The 17,663-nt window shown below is 42.4% G+C and overlaps 1 protein-coding gene across 1 annotated transcript in view; it reads left to right on the top strand.

The window, feature by feature from the left end:
- Window positions 1–14,897, top strand: part of KIAA1958 (KIAA1958 ortholog) — a 75,522-nt gene extending 60,625 nt beyond the window's left edge. Inside the window, exon 4 of the transcript XR_009743681.1 lies at window positions 14,248–14,897. The gene's annotated coding sequence lies outside the window, so the exon portion shown is untranslated. The remainder of the gene's footprint in view (window positions 1–14,247) is intronic.
- The last annotated feature ends 2,766 nt before the right edge of the window (window positions 14,898–17,663 follow it).

Raw genomic sequence — 17,663 nt, 5'->3', positions numbered from 1 at the left:
GGATCTGGATGCAGTTTGCATAGTACATGCACTTGGATCTGTTCATGTGATAGCACATTTAGCTGGGCAGAGCTGTGGGCACTTGGACAGCTTCAGCTGTATTGTGTTAGTCACTCATGCATGATATTGTGGGTTTCCACAGTGCGCATGTATTCATGCAGGTAGTTGGAACTGAAGTCTCTGATATCTGGCTGTTGCAAACTGCCTGTTCAAATATATATTTATGCAACTAAATGTATTTTTAAGTGCAGGAGAATGAAATACTGTTGTGAACTACATTGTAAACTAAATTACAAGGGATATCTAAAATAACAGCACATACCTTGGTCATTTGCATAGTGCAATAATTCTGTGTTAGCAGCATCCAGGCTATTGACATATATACATCATATAGGACATACAGGACAATCTAACAGTGTCCCTGTTGAACATTCTTCTTCATGAAGAATATCAACTTTTTCAAACTGTTTTTTGTGGTTTTTTTTTAGAAGATGCTGTTAACTGGTATTCAGTCTACAGCATAGTTGCCCTCTTAGAAAGCTGTGTAGAGAATGAGATGCAAGCAACAGATGTTTGTGACCGGATCTTGTTCTGCTGTTTGTGCAAGCAATGTGGGGTGGATGATGGGGATCACGAATTGGCACCATTAGGTTATTGGTTGGACTCAATGATCATACAGGTTTTTTTCCAACCTAACGATTCTGTGAGTCTAAGAGCAGGTGTTCTGTCACTCTAGAGCCTGGGCTGCCCTAAGGACTGAAACAGCCTTAAAGTAAACTGAGATTCCTGTTGCACTAGGTTTCCTCCCTCATATTTCCCCTTTCTTGTCACCCTGTGTGAGTACATCCCATAAGTGCATTGACTGACCTGATGAGCACATGTGTGCATGGGTTGATCATTCCTTCTGACAATAAGCTGCAAGTGACTGTGATTGACTGGTCTTCCCCATCCCCAATATCCCTGTCCTCACTGTCCCTGAACCTCTAGTATTTCCCTCTCCTGGTGTCTGCACCACGGGGCAAGGGGACCACTTTGCGCAGGGTGGCTCTTGGCTGAGAGCTCCCTCCCTTCCTATCAAGTGACCTTGTGCTTTGGGGATAACGTGCTCAGGGCGGACCACCTCGTGCTGGGAACACGGGGTTTGTGGGATACTGCATGTGAGCACTTTGGAGGCTCACATCTTTCCTTCTGAAAGCACTCTCCCTCTCTGTTCTCTTCTACTCCTTTTGCGAAAGCTTCCAAATAGTGAAATTAGATGAAATTCGCTCCTGTGTAGAGTATCAGGCCCACATCTGTGCACTGTTTGGTCTTCCACTGACATTCTTAAAATAGGACTGAGATGACTGGTCCTCAGCAGTACATAACTTCTGGGCTCACTCCATCATGGAAATCAGTTCATCTCAAGTGGTGAGACCAACAGGACGTCATGACCTCCCTGACTCCCTGAACTCCCAGAGGCAGTGTTAATGTGTGGGAAGGAGAAGAACTTACAGGACACAGAAATGTCATTTGATTTGCCTGAAATGAGCCAGTTCATGCCTCTGGGTTAGAGTAGAGAACTCAGCTGTTCACTATGAAATGTGGCGGGAAGTGGGTCTGCATTTCTTAACAAATGTACTTTGCTAAACATTAGTGTGAAGAGATGATTGCTTTGCTGTCCTTGTTCTTAAGAGAGAAGATGTATTTTCTTTCTGTGCGTTCATGTGTGTACTGAATCTGCACTCTCAGTGCTGAGGAGGAGTGTGGAGAGAAGGCATAAAGTATGGATATATTCCTAGCCAAGGAAATTGAACAGTACTTTCTGGTGATGGTCTCCATGTGCTGAGATGTGCCTTGATGGCTGGGGACAGTACTACATCAGATGGTATTTCCTGGCACATCCGTTCGCTTTCTGCAGAGCCAGCTTGAGTGTCACTATAGCTCTCTCCAAAAAATGAGACCCTGGGGATACCTTGTCAAGGACAACTCTATCAGCCACGCATCTGAAAGCCAAGAAAGAGGGAAGGCCCTAAGCACAACTAAATGATGATACTTTTCCCATGGACACCATATGATGGACACATGAGTCTACACTCTATCTCCTCAAGGGTTTTGGAAAGCCAGGTGCCACCAGGGACATCACAACTCCACCTCTTCCACAACAGCATAACTTCAGCTGGTGATGGAGTGGCCCTTCTGGGGACAAGTTGGGTTTCTCCAAGCCACCCACCAAGTTGCATGGTTGCACTGCTTCCAGCTCCACTTATACGAACCAGGTGCCAGCCCATCCCTCCCCACTCTCTGTCTGAGGCTCTATGGAGCTCTACTGAAGCTGTCTTCGAGCACCTTGACCCTTCCTGAGAGCAGCAGAGAGGCATTTACAGCAGTAATAATGGCAAGATAAAGTCCACAGCTTAGAGACACCTGTGAGCTTGTTGAACAGTTTAACACTAGCCATTCACTGGAACAAGTTCAAAGCAGTGGTGAGGTCTAGAGCTTTACTTCCTGATCTGTTGGGAGAAGAAATTGCTTTGGCACAAAATTTGCTTGTTACATGAACTGATGGGTTTTAACATAGTCTGCAGAGTCTCTGTCTCAAGCAAGGAATTTATTTCCTCTGTTCTCTCACTGAATTGTTAGTTGGTAATACAGACAAAATTCTATTTGTTTTGCTATACAAATGCCATTAAATGAGTTGTCTGTGCACTGGAATTGGAATTATTGTTTCAAAGGGGTCAGGATGCTTTTGCATGATCTTTTATTCTTGTAGTCAGCATTCATTATGCAGCAGTCACTAGATTCTGAAAAAAGCAGTACCTTTTCAAATTTCAATTTGACCTTTTGTAGTTAATAGAGGTTTCATTCACAGTGTTTATAGAAACTGGTGAAGTAGATGCTATCATTGAAATGCAGTGGGATAGTGTTTCATGGGAATGAGAAGAACTGTTAAGCTATTTCACAATACTTTGGGAATCTGCCTTTGCAGTTTTTTGGTTACTACTGTTTTATACAGTCCAACATATCAAAAAAAAATGCAATGAAACAGCCAAGTGAGGGAAAAAGAATTCAGTTTTGGACAATTATACTGTATTATGCTAGAAAACTAAACTCTTAAAATTAATTTTACAGATACTATCTTTGCCAGTTCAGCTGTTATTTTTGTAATCAAAACCAGCTTTCTAACATTCCAAATTGATCTACTTTCTGAAGGCTGTAATCTTGCCAAGACTGCCCTCCTTACAATTATAGCGTGTCTCTACTAGCCTGAATCGCATGTAGCCTTAAGTCTGGTTTACCCTACACGGTCTCTGACAGAATTCCTCCTTTTCTTCTACTATCACGCATTAATACTTTTAGCCTTTGTCACATTTCCAGCCTGAAAACAAGCTAAAGCAGGAGACACATTTCAGCCTCTATATCTTCAGCAGTATCTATACTTTGCATTAGAATGCATGTAGCTAAGGCGAGGCAATAGTAACTGGCTTCAAACTGATCTTGATAACTTCTGTGAAGGAAGACTCATAGCAAGGGGTTTGGAACCAGATGATCTTTAAGGTCAACCCAAATCATTCTATGATTCTATGAAGACAAATCTTGTAATGGCTCTGAGGCTGAAGGTGCAGTGAATGATGACTGCAGTGTAAATCACTTTGTGGAAACTTTGTTTTCTGCATGGTTCTTGTAGTTGAGATCTTGCAAGCTTTGCCTTCCATGAGAGCTTTGTCTGTAAGTGTCTTGCCAGACCGGGTTCTTCTGCACAAGGCTGGGTGCATGGATGTGAAATGCAGATGCAGAAATACCCAGAGCATTCAATGCTGCACAGACAAAATGTGACATGAAACCTCTTAATGGGGTTAGAAAGATGTCAGGGGAAAAAGTGGTGAGAAACTGATTTTGCACCTGTTTATGGCTTTGCCTGCTAGCTGGGTGGTGCTGCTGCTGGAGAGGATTTGGTGCCAGTTCTGCAGAGCATTGTGGGAAGTGCATGGCTGTACTGCCTGCTTCCACACAGCTCGGGCTGTGAACATGCTAAGCTGTAAGCATATGACTATCCCCTTTGGAGCAAATGGGTCTGAATTGTGCAGGGACGGACATTGCTTGGACATAGTTGTGTTGTAGTGCTTGTTTTTGTCAGTGTGACCCATCTACCTCAGGGTCATATTGAGACCTGTTAGGGAAGACCAAATATTCAAGACTGGAAGTAAAAGAAGTGGCAGACTATCTAAGTGTTATGAAGGCAGTGGAAAGGCAGTGGAAAAGCCCAGAAATCATAATGGCAGTTTTTGTCTTCTTTTTCTAAAGAAGGCAAGCATAATCCTTATCCTTTAATATCTTACCTTTTTTTACACTGGAATTAGAAAATCTTTTCCATTTGTTTTAATTATCTGCTGGCTTTAACTCTGCCTTTGAAAAGCATTTTTGCTATGACAACCCTTGGTCTCATAGTGAGCAACGCTAGGGAGAAACAGCTAAAGTAGGACTTCTATCTCTCCTTGCATGCAATGTTTAATCTTTCTAATCTTTTAACATGAATGTATTTTCTCCCATTTTGTAAATTCATTACCAGTGTTTCTTCCCAAAAAAAATGGTTGAAAAATGTGGTTTGCTTTAACAGAACCAAATTTCCATCTAAAACTGTGAATTCTCTTAAGTGACCAATTCATTCTCAGAGTTAAACCTCTTGCTAAGGCTAACTTCCAGTCACTGACTTTAATGGCAACTCAACTTTTTTAAGACCAGTTTGTAAAAAAGTAGATTTTTGTTAATGCTTTTATTTTGTTTTATAATAAAAAGATTCACTGTCTTGCCAAATAAAATGACAGTAATAATATTAATAATGATAATTCTATGCATTGTGTGATTCAGTGATGTTGCTGTTGAACTTTTGCACGTTTTCAAGATGTTCTGATGTTTGTGTGTTTCTGTGGTACTTGTAAAAATGCTAACCATTGCTGCTATAATCACCGCCATTGTAGGTAAATGAAAACTGTACTATGAAGCTGTGCCAGTTAGAGTGTATTTTGTGTGTCATGGTAATACTCTGCATTCTGCTGTTCATTTCCTCTTTTAAGCCAGTATTTAGTGCCTTCTGTAGAAGGAATCAATATGTTGTGGTAGACAGGAGGTGCCAAACTTCTAATATCTTGTTCTGCACAGATGATCACTTACCAGCTTGAAAACTAAAAAAAAAAGAAAAAGGAAAAAGGAAAAAAAAAATCTTGAACTCTCAATCTTTCTTTAAAGTGTCTTCTTATTAATTGTCATTTGGGTAAAAAACCTTTAATAGGGGTGAAAAGAAGCCATCTTCCCCAGCTACGCCTCCTGCAGCAGCAGTCTGCCAACTGTGAATTGAGGGAACACGCAGTACCCAAATGTTCTTGTTGGTAAGGGATCTAGTGATTAGCCAGGGCTGCCCAAGTCATTGCAGAGCATGCTAAAATGCTATTTAATGCAATCAACCCTCTGATTACCATCAGAAATTGTTAGCTCTCTTAATACTTGTTAGCCTGCCCTTGTAAACAAGTGTCAGCCTGGTCAAGTGGTAGATTCCATTCCCTGTTCCGCCTCCAAAGAAGCCACACATTGCTGCCAAATGAGACTTGGATGAAATTCAAGCCCAAGATTTTTGGTCTTGTTCTTTCCAACTGCTTTCATGGCAGACAAGCCTTGTTTATCAAAATTCTGACATTGCATTTTCAGTTCCTGTTGCACCCTCTGCTTAGAATCTGGCAGTATAGCAAACAGGCACATGCATACACATTCATTTTCATTTTGATGAGATTTTGACAGGCTGAAATTGTACCACACTGTAATCATACAACAGAAACAGGCAGGAGGGAAATGCGAGATGTGCATCTGTGTAGTTCATTTCCCAGCCACCAGGCATCGTCCAGTGAATCTAGGCTGGTCTTTAATATTTTGTGTGGAAAAGAGAAAAAGCTAACCATCAGTTTTACATCTTTACTGAGAGCTGAAAGCCTGTTACATATCTTGAAAAGGCTTTTCAAATAATACCAAGTCACCAGAAAAACTGTATGATTGGGAAAATAAGAGTGCATTATATTCATCCTTACAGGTACTGGTCTAGAGTGATCTCTGTTCCCATCTCTTGGAGGGAATGGGGTTCCCTTCAGAAATGCTAGGTCCTTTTACTGTCCATTAAAAACTGGTAGCTTCTTCAGGCTTGTTTTGCCAGAGCAGATGCCAGCTGAGACCAGTTTTCTCCATTGTTTTGCTTGTCTGACATTAAATATGTTGAATACATAAATAAGCAGTAGTACATGGTCTTATTTTATGCATTTCTTCCATTTATAGCTAGATCTGAGGCTCCATGGTCCCACCAGTTCCACTAATTGTCTTACCAGTTAGTCTTCATAGCTTATTTTATGTGTTGGTCCAACTTAAAAGAAAGGAAAAAAATCATATTCTTGCAGCACAGCACCTGTTTTTTTACCCCATCTTCTTCTCTTCCACTGTGAATCTAGATAGAGCTGCATTATCTTCAGCTTAGATTTAAATCAAGAAAGGAACCAGTATCCTTTATTTAGCAGTTTGCACTCTGGAAATGCTGTTACGGTTTTATAGGGTACATCAGGATTTAGCTTGCTGCCTGTGGCTTCAGTAGCTTTTGTTTGCTTTTCACTGTGGTTCACTGGTTTCAAGATACAAACTGGCCAATTTAGATACCACCTTCCAATTACTGTGACGCCTTTAGTGTACTTGTCAGTCCTGTAATTGCCCTTGTCATTGTGTTTTGTGTGAGGTACATTATATCGCAGGACAAGCTTTCTTTTTATTTTTGTTTTGTTTTAGAAATACTGTATCTTGGGCTGTGGTGCTGAAAGCTCTCCAAAACCCAGTGGAATTTGGGGACTTACTTAGCCTTTTTTAGACCCTTTGCAAGCCTCAGCTGTAATCAGCAGTTTAAGGCAGAGATCCTGGCATAAGCAGCGCCACACATCTTCCACTCAAAATGTAGTTTCCTGCATGTAGGACACATCCTTACACAGATCTTTTGCCCCTGCATTAGGGAGAAGTAATATTCTAATGCTTTTTAATGCATTAAGCTCTGCAAATTTGGAATATCTGACAGGAAGGGAGAGATCACTGGACCTTTTTCTGAAAATGTGAGGAAAATTGTCAACTATAGTCCATTTTCAGACCTCATTCAACCCCATTGTCCTTGAATTACTTTCTTTCCAAAGTTGCACAGAGACGTGAGAAAAACAAGCAAAAAGGCTTTGCTGTTGTAAATTAGGAAAGATTTCATAACCTACTCTAAGCCCCAGATCCCCAGATGGGTTTCTAGGGTTGGTTATCTTTTTACTCACCAGCTGGATTGGTTTTGACCTGTGTGGATGCCATGTTGCTATTTCTGAGGTGTCTTTTTAAGAAACAAATTTCATACAGGGTGAAGTTCTTCCCAGGTGAAGAAGTCAACAAAGTTGTCTGTCACCTGTACCAGTTGAGAACTATGTTATGTTGGGTTGTTGAGGGTTTTTCCCCTACTGCAAGACACACCACTCTTCTTTAATTAGAATAAACAAGGGCATGTTGTACTGCTGTCTGCCACACTTCAGTAAGATGCCTCCTTGAAAAATGCTCTTTTAATGTACTTTCATAGTACAAAAGTGCCCTCAATAAGAAGATGGTACAACCAGAGGTTTTTTTGGTTGGGTTTTTGTTTTTTTTTAAAGGTATCTGAGTTTCATCCCATTCTCAGTTGTCAGATAATTAGGCTTTGAAAAGAATGATTCGGTTGTATGCTAATTGGAGTATGACATTGACTTTTACTGATCTGCAGATTTCAGATGTCCTGATCTTTCTAGCACTTCAGCTCCATTTTTATTCCCTTGTTTATTTCTCTGAGAAATCTGGTTCTGCTGTGTTACAGACTGATTTCACTGTCCGTACAATGTTTGCCACTATTGTAGTGTGACCTTTAATTTTCATTTTATAAGATATGTATTGGTACAGCCTTAAGCTTACAGAATTAAAGGCCATTTTAAAATAATTGAGATAGGTAATCATCGATGTCTGTGATAAGTGCATGCTTTATTCACGGTATTTTGTCTGTAATTAGGTGTAACAACCAAGTCTTGTGTATTTAATAAACTGTTTTCTGCAAAGTTGACTGCTTTCTTTACTCAAGTGAAAACAATTTACTTGGCAATTTGAAGCATATTGTATACAAAAAAAACACAGCTCTCTCTCACTTTTCAGTGTCAGCATTATCTGAGAAGTTCCCATGGACCTGTGATGCATTTCAATTAGCAGAGTACAAATAGGCTTACCAAGTAATAGTTGCTGTCATACCCTCTTTAACTTCTGGGGCTCTGTTTCACGAAAACATTTAAGCAATTGCTTAAATAAGTCCTTCCCTGCTCAGGAATGTACTTAGAAGCAAGCTTGACTTGAACCATGTAGTCATTTAATCTCACCTAGGTAGAACTGAAAGCCTACATCTTGAGAGCCTTTTTGGATTAAAGTAATTTTCCTGAACCTTATCTGGTTACATCAATTCCAAGGAACAGTTTGGCTTGAAATTATTTATTTTGCACTTAGAATTTCAGCACTATGGTCTGCTCTTCACATAGTTCTAAGGTTCATCTAGAATAAAAGTAAATGTGCCTCCAAGGATATGCATCTTTTAAGACAGTTGCTTGTCAAGTCTGACTTCTCTCCATTCAAGAGGTTTTAAAATTAAAAAAAAACACAGAAAACTAAAGCTAATAAAGCCTCTATATTATGAAAATGAAACATCTGGAATGGAAAAAATCCATTGAGAGCCCCAACGCAATTCCGCTGAGCTGTGTTCATGACATGATAACTGTGTTGGAGAACGTCAGAGTGTCTCTGCCAAAGGAACACGAGAGAAAAAGGAAAAAGCCAAATCCCTTGGGGAACTACCATCTAGGGACCAGCAATGTATTTGTGTTGGTATTAGGACATCAGTGAAGGACAGTAAGAGCTATGTGAGCTCTAAACCTCATGGGTGAGGTACACAGAGGACCATGATTTTCACCAGGTATTCTGGGACTGCATTTCCATCACCTGGCAAATTCCAGTAAATAAATCCCCTTCTTGCTGCTTGGTGCTAGCGTTGGGACTGTGTGCTGTTGCTCGACACAACAGCACATAAAAGGCATCACGTGAAAGGTCCTGCCATGGTCCCAGTGTCAAGTGAAAATTAAAAACGGCAGCCTTTGGATGAAAGGACAGAGAAGTGAGATATGGGCAGGTGATGGCCAGGGGATACCAGTGCTTTTGCTGTCTGTTGCAAATGCAAAGTAAACTTGTTGGATTAAACTCTGTATCTTGGATAAAGCTGTCTTCACATGGGTTGAAATTAATGTTCTTTTATTTGCTCTAAAAGGGAGTATGCTTGTGGTGTTTAAAGGCTAATGCAAGTTCAGCTAAGCAAATTGTTAGATTTCTGGTGACTGAACTGCTTTCACTTTTCCCTTTGTACAATGATTTTACCCAGATTGCTGCTTTAAGAACCAGCATGCTGCATAGCCTGTGGGATGGCTGCATGTCCTCTCCTCCTTCTCTCATAGCCAGGTATGACCAGCAGCAGCATACACATGTTGTGTGCAGTCTTGGAGGGTTCAGGCCTTCTGGGTAGCTAGGCAAACAGCTCAGGCTCAGGCAATCCGGAGTACTTACCCAGGATAACCTTGCAAACTGTATAGAGCTTCCTAACTGATGCTGACTACAGCTGAACACTGAGGAAGTTGCTTGGGCTTGGAGACATTGTGACACATTGACTCTTCAGATAGGTTTTGGGGATGGCAAAGTGGGGTCTCTAACTCACTGGTAATTTGCTTTGCAATGTACACCGAAGACAAGTGGAAATTGGCACCTATCCCTGGAAAGATCAATAAGATTTCTTTATAGTGTAGCATAATGGCTTACTATGTTATGACCTTCACTACTGATAGCATTTAATAATTTTAATTGAATAATTAAAAAAAAAATAAGATGGCTATGTATAAGATTTAAAAAAAAAAGATGGCTATGTCTAAGATTAAAAAAAAATTAAGACGGCTATGTGTAAGATGGCTATGTCCATTTTTATATGGACACTTTGTTCCAAGGGCCAAATTTCCAGAGGTACCAGTAAGAGAATGCCCATATAAGACTGGCAGCACATGAGCATTCTTAGTGTCTCCTGAAAAATGTGAGGAAACAACACCTGGAAGAGCTTGAAGGCAAAATCCTTCACATAGATTATTCACCTCAGAGCTCCTTGTGTGCTTGCAAGTACAATATGTTTAGTTATTCTTGTCCCATGCAAAATGCCAAACAGAGCAGGACTGGAGAGAAGAACTGCTTCAAATGTACACCGAGGGAAAGGTAAGCAGAGGCATTGAGTGTTGAGGAGATAGGATGCTGCTAGCCATGGAGCCATTAACCTGGTAATACAAGATGATGCCATTCATCAGCGTTTGGAAGGACATTTCTGTGTGTCTTGGTGAGGGACGCTCAGAAACCTTTTGGAGGTGCAGCACAGCCAGATGTTCTCGTGTGCAGAGGGTTCCCTGAGGAAACTGTTGAGCAGACAAGCATTGTCTGTCCGGTAAAGACAGATACTTCTGCAATGCCATCTGCTCATGGGGGGTGCCTCTCCATGTTATCTGTGTCATTTAGGCTCCTGGGACTGGAGCCCCTTCTGGAAGAGGGACTGGTTACACAGTGGTAAAATGTGGCCATCAAATTGCTCAGCAGACAGGAAACAGGCCATGGTGGTGCTGAACCAGACACCTGGTGCCTGCATGCCACCTTGGTGGCTCCAAACAGCATCTAAAAGCCTCCTCTTTCCAAACAACAGTGGTATCTGCCATGAGCCTGTATTAATGTCAGCAATTATCACACATGGGCTAGCACAGAAATGAGTAAAGGCCAGTTAAAGATGAGTGGAATGTGTGGATCTTAGGAACCTCCAGATATGGCAGAGGTCTTCATTTCTTTGTTTAGGGTAGATCGGTGGGGAGATTAGTATTTTGCATAGAGGGAAGATGAATACAACCCCCAACTTTTCTAATGGAGTGCCACTGAGGCAGTGACTGCTCATTTGCAGTGTGAACAACAGCGAGTGCTGTGTGAGGAGTGGCCTTTGCTTTAGGGGAAGAATGCAGAGATATAACCAGCCTGAGATCTCGTGAGGTTTTATGGCATCTTACTAGCTCATCTGGCAATGTGCCCCTTCTTCCCTCTCCAAACACACACAGAGTGCAACGGCAGGGTAGCATATGCCTATAGACATTTACCATGTGCATTTCAACTTAAAAGGTCTGGTGTGGAGCACCTGCAAACCATCAGAGCTGCATGCACAGTTGTCTGCATTGATGTAGGGTGTGGACACGTTTTGGCAAGCAATGACAAATGTGTTTTTTTCCTGCATGATGTATCACCTCAGTGACAGAAGTTTGGCAAGAGGGGCTGTGCCTGTGCAGATGGCCTTTCTGTGTGTGACTTTGCAGTGTGCCACCAGGTGAACTGAAAACGAAGATGACTTTTTCAAAGGAACCGTCATTATTACTGTGCTGTTCAAGTGCTGTGCATTCTAACACCTAGCCTGAATTCCCTGAAGTGTTGTTTGAAAATAAGCCCCCCAGGTGACCTCCAGGAAGAGGGAGGCAAAAGACATGTTAGAGGTGAGGGAACAGGGCCTTACAACTTAGGTGCAAGATCTCCTCTACGTTTGTAAGTTACTCTCAGTTACTACAGCAGTTCTGAGTCAGGACTTGTGTGCTTTCACAAGCAGCTTGTGAGCTCCACACATAAAAAGGCTGTCTTACGGGACTTGATCCAGAACATGCAACTGTTGATGTGATTATAACCTGGAGCACCAGCAAGGCCCTTCTGGATATGGGGTGTGTGTTCCTGGCTGCTTAATGCTTTTACAAATTCCGTCTGACGGGTCCAAGTGGGAACGCCTGGCAAGGGTGTAGGTTTTGTAAGTGTCTCTGGCAGTGTCCCAGCACCTCCATCGAGCACTCCACGAGGTGTTCCGAAACAATTTAAGATGCCTAGAGCATCATCTGGCTGCTGACAAGTGATGTCAGGCCAAGAGACTTGTGGTTTCATTTGCAGCCACTGAAGTCAACGAGGAAGGCAGCATGGGCGTGCCCTCATCTTTAAACAGAGCCTGTGCGCTGGTGTGCTTTTCAAGCAAGATCCCAGCCTTCTTCAGGACAAGTTCACATTGCCTGAGAATGAAAGGGTTAAACTGCTTTCTCATGGACTAAAGAAAGCAAATCTTCATTATGCTGATTTAAACATAAAAAAATAAAAGAAAAAGCAAGGATTATCTGTTTCCTGCAGGAGTGGAAAATTGGATAGTTCTTGTTCCAGCCTTCTGATGATACAACACCCTTACAGATGGTAGCTGATAAATGCCTGCCATCGTTTCATTTCATTTTTATCTTGTTACGCTAAAACTCCTTTGCTGCAAGTATTAAAACTGTCACAATGCACTGCTCACAGTCGCCCTCACTTTCTTACCCGGCTGCACTTTCTTTTAGAGCAACTCATGCCAATTTTTGTAGTTTCTGAGGGCAAAGTGCCTAGTGAGAAGAAAAGGAAGAAGCAATACGGTCTTTAGTGGCAATCACCATGCATAAGGTGTGAAGCATCCCTGGACAGCTGTCTGTGGATCCTGTTCTGATGCAGCACTTGACTCACTGTCCCAGTTCAGGGCTGAAGTAGCACTGATAAAATGCTGTTACTGTTTGCACTGTCAGCTATCAGAGGTCAGCTCAAACCAGATGCCTGTTTTGAAAACCTGGAATTTGGAGAATTCAGGAACTATAACTCAATTTCCTAGTGCATGATAAACCCTGACTTGGAAGGCCACAATCCATCTTAGTCTGTCTTTTCTTGTGGTTCAATAGATTGTCCAAGTGATCCTGTGATTCAAGAAATAGCCACCATAATTTTCACACCAAGGCCTGTCAGAATTAAGACCTGTAGGATTAATCTCAGTATGAGAACTTAAGTGAGGCTGGTGCTGTTATGTCTTTCAAGGCAACTAACACTGTATGGTTAGGCTCTTCGTTTTAGTAGGCTCTTTCCCAAAGTGCTCTTGGTGCTCTCAGAAGAAGTCCTTGGGTGAGCCAGCAGTGTGAGCTTGTTTTGCTTGCAGTGGGTTCTTCAGTCAGGTTTATGCAATCCCTTTACCTTTTATATACTATATTAACAGCAAAAGCTGCAATAATAAAAACCTCTTTTTAAATCACCTCTTCCTAGTGTGCAGAGTTACACCTCTGGGGCTGCAGTAACAGTCCGCTGGGGCTGCAGTAACAGTCCGCTAGGACTGCGAACGGAAGGTTAGGAGGAGAAATCCAGTATCTCCCAGGAGAGTACCACCTTTTCCCTTTTCCCGCAGAAGTGAGATGGTCATCGTGGGGATCACTAACTCAGCTGTGAAAGGTTGTTCTGAACGTCCATGCACTATTTCACAGCTAACATGCATTGGGCTGCTGAATCCATTAGCTGCAGCGCTGTAAGAAGTAGACTTATAGTGGATATAATAAAATTATAGTGGCATCATAAAAATGTATTACTCTTTCATAAAGAATATTAAGTGTCTGAACATCTATAAAAAGGTTCTCCATCAATCTTCTACTTTCAGTGACTGCCTGTGGGGCTGAGGCTCTCCTTTTAAGAAATGCATGCTGCATGTCCACTTAACTCATGGTATCCATCAAGATGCACCTGCCTTTGGTCCATTGAAGCAACAGAGCCTGATTCTGTTGTGCCTAACAGGGAGTAGAGGTGGGTATGAGTGGAAAATCCTACTTGGTTAGCACTGCCAGAGCAGCTTGCATCGGGTGCAGCAGACATCAGTGGTGGTGTGTCACCCTGGCAGCTCAGAGTCAGGTCATATAGGTATAGGACAAATATTTCCCTTGCTCCTGAGTTGGCTCACAAAGGAAAAACCTTTGCCTTTGTCACCCACCTACTGTTTCTGCAGCAAGGTAAAAGATATGTGTTACTCCTTCTCTATGGCTGGCCCTACATTTTGTGCCATGTGTGGCAGTACATTTTTAGCCTTGTGGAGACATTAGGGTGTTTTTGTGTTGGTGCTCCTCCTGCTGCGTCTGAATTTTCAGTGCACAAAGTCATGGGAAATCATGAGCTGTGTTTCATCTTCCTTATATTTCTCACATTTTGTGCAAAACACCAAGTTTCTCGTAGCCAGGAATGGCAGCATGTCAGTAGGACAAGCTATTTCATCCCCATTTTGGTTTGTTTTCTAAGTGCATTCAACTAAGCTCAGCAAGATTCCTGTGTTTAATTTTGATGATGACCTCAAATACCTGAGTATCAGTGCTGTGAACCCTAACACCACCAAGGCCACCCTCTATGCTCTCAACGTGTTGAGATACTGGTGCCTGACTAAAGAACTCAGAGATTACACGGACATCACTAAGGTCAGAAAACAGCAAAATACTGCTTTTTCAGTGGTGGCAGCCAGTCCCCCTGGTCAAATGAAGTTATCATAAAGTTTAGAAAGAAATGGGGTTTCAGCCTCCTTTAAGTTCTTGTGGTCATGGGGACCTTCTAAGATTTGTCTTGGACCTTTCTGTTAATAAAGCTGTAACATTTTCTAACTCACACCCCATTGCCTTTATGGTAGAGCCAGTAGCTTGGAAAACCAGGATGATATTAAAGATTTTCTTGTAGATAAGATTTGTACACAGCCTTGGCCTTGTGCCCCGTGGGACAAGATTTCCTGCTCTTACCCTAAGGACATACTGTTTGCATGATTTCTGCTCCCAGAGCGAGCCAGTGCAATTCAGGGCATTTCAGAATTTTTCTCCAAAAATGAACTCACAGCAAAATCAGTGCACAAATCAAAACTAAGGACTGTGGCTGAGCACCAAAGGGGAAAAGCCGCACTCACATTTTTAAAACCAAGTCTCTGTGTTAGGTTATTCTAAGGTGCTGGCAAGTTAAAGCTGACTAGCAGCCTGACTGCAATGCTGACATCTCATGGCCAAAAGAAGAAACTGCTACTGCTTCTCCTTTTCCCTTCCTCCTCCTCCGCTTTCTTGAAAAGATTCCATATGTAACAGGTTACTGCAGAAGTAGAGCATTATGCCCAAGTGGTAGCTCATACATTTGCACACAGTCACACCTCAGTGTGACTGAAACCCTCATTCGCTTCACAAAAGCCAGGGATTTAGCTCCTCCCTTCTGAATCTGGATTTTTACATCTTGTGCAGAAGAGGTGCTGGCTAGAGAAATGCATCTGGTCTGTCTAAGCATCCTTGCACCTTGGGGTTTCATTCCATCTCTTTTGCTTAGGTAAACATGTAGTCTCTTCCCAAGACTCTAAGGCTTCCCAGAAACAAACTTCTGGGGAAGTTCTGGGGAAGTTTGGGGAAGGGTGGAACCTGCTGCAGGTTTCTTCAGACAAGAGCATGGGCAAGCCGTAAACATGTCTTCCCCACCTGCTACGCATTTCCTTCCTGTAAGCACTTTGACGTATCTTTGCCCTTCCTCCTGTTCCAGATCTGAGCAACAAAGCTCAACAAAGGAAAACAGATGGGTCCGACTTTTTAGCCACAACCCTCCGCACTATTCGATGAGACCTGGACAGGATCCTCAGGAATGCTGGTGCTGGCTGTTCCATCACCAGCAACACCTTCAGCTCTTCCACCATAGGCTCAAGGAGAAGTTTAATGTCATGAGCAATGATGGGACGTCTGGTGCCTGCTCTCACAAAGCTGTCTGCTGCTTCCTTTCTCATGAGGAAGAAGTGGAGGAGATGACAGCCCCAAGCCCTGCTGTCCATGGTGGTGAAATACAACAGCCAGTACCTGGACATGTGAACTTTATGGGAGCACATGGACTTAATGTTTGGTGACACTGGTTTGCCCAGAGACTCCCAGAACAGGCTGGGGTTTGCCAGAATGGATAGCATGAAGCAAAAAATCAGGGTGAATGCAAACAGAGTTTTACAGCCGGGTATACCATGAGAACTCAAAAGGGCACAAGCTCTGCCCATACAGCTTCCTCTACGAGGACATGCACATACAACAGCCCTGACACAGATGGAGGCCAAGTCACCCTTCTACCTGATGGCCTGGGAGGGGTTCAAAGGTGAGGAGAGCATCTGGTACAAGGAGCAGAGGATGGGGCTCCACTGCCTGATGCATGTTGTCCCCAGGCTGGCAAAGGAACTCAGGGTGGAACACTGTGGAAATTTAACTCCTTCACTTACGCTTCCAGGAAATTTGTCTGTCTTAGCTCCTACCAGTAACTCTGTCATTGTCTGCTCTCACCAGCCAGCATCCCAAGAAAGGGCTTTGCCCAGAAGCTTTAGTGTGATGTAAATAGGGTGAGCTGCTTTCAAATGAGAGCAACAAGTGGAAAGACAGGACCTTACATTTTCATTTTGGGAATGACTACAGTCTTGTTCTGAAAAGCAGGAGCGCAGAGTTCTCCACCACTGCCATGTCTCCCAAGCAAAGAGATGGTGGAGACTTTTTTCCTCCTTAGAGGCAGTGATGTGTATATCGTGGATTTTCCTCCTTAGCAGGCATAGCTAGGAGAAAGGAGGCTGAGTTTTGGGACCAAGAACTCTTGGAGCAGAAGTGGCTATGCTTTCTTTCAGAACTACTCTACAGAAGTTACTCTCTTGTGAACCATGTTTTTTGATGGTTCGCCATTTTCTGCACTTGTTGGATGTATTGGAAATACATATATTTTTCAATACCTGATCATTTACACTGGATCTGTAGGTACAGCTGCTAGAAACTCCTATTGGCTTTACCAAATAAAACCCAAACAAATGAAATTAATTACAGTATCCCCAAAAGACAGCATTTTCAGTCAGTCAACTGTAAATGGTGAACACTTAAAAATCAGTAGTTTGGGGCTGTTGGGTTTTGAGACATTCAGCAGTCAAATGCTCAGCATCTTTTGAAAACGGAAGCACTCTGAGGTGTCTCAAGACTGGCATCCAAATTATGTCATTTTCAAAAATCAACAGTCAGTTGTAAAATTAATTTCATTAAACTTCTGCAGCTACAGCTCTGTCCACTTTCTGTTGAGAGAAAAGCTTCATTTCAGCTGGAGATGTGGCAAACCTTTAAGTCACAAAAACCAAAACCTGGAAGGCCTAAAACAGAATTTGATGACATACAGTCTGCTTCTATTCTAATGGAAAAATATGGCTCTTTCTGGTTTTCCCAGTGGGTTGCAGGGCTGTGAGAGGATTGATAAGGTTTATCAAGCCCACTATGCTATGCAGTCATTGATTTTCTAGAACTGTATAACACCTTGAAATCCGAGCTTCTGTCCAATAGGTACACAACTGAACTCCTTCTTTTTGTCTTAAATATATGTATATATTAATTTGATTTGTAGCATATCTGTGTTGTAAATTGTAGCGTTGCTTCTGTCTCTTAAATGCTTTTGCACGGTGTTATTTCAGTTTTAAGAAAGCAACAAGCTGGGCATTGAAACACAGAGTAGCATCAACTTTAGCAGGGGTAACATCTGCTAGGAAAGGCTGCTACCTGCAGCCCTCACAGGCTGTGGACATCATTTCTCATTGACATGATGTTTTTCCAAGAGCCTGATCCTGGGAGGTGTTGGCAGCCTTTGCTGGAGGAGTTAGAGGATGTTCAGGACTTCCAGAGCAGCTCATGTGATGGAAATAGAAG

The sequence above is a fragment of the Pezoporus flaviventris genome, unplaced genomic scaffold (assembly GCF_033815535.1).
Source record: "Pezoporus flaviventris isolate CSIRO_AGI_PZ_B2104156 unplaced genomic scaffold, CSIRO_AGI_Pfla_v1 ptg000018l, whole genome shotgun sequence".
NCBI lineage: Eukaryota > Metazoa > Chordata > Aves > Psittaciformes > Psittacidae > Pezoporus > Pezoporus flaviventris.
The sequence above is the reverse complement of the archived record's forward strand: the minus strand, read 5'-3'. Positions and strand labels throughout refer to the sequence as shown.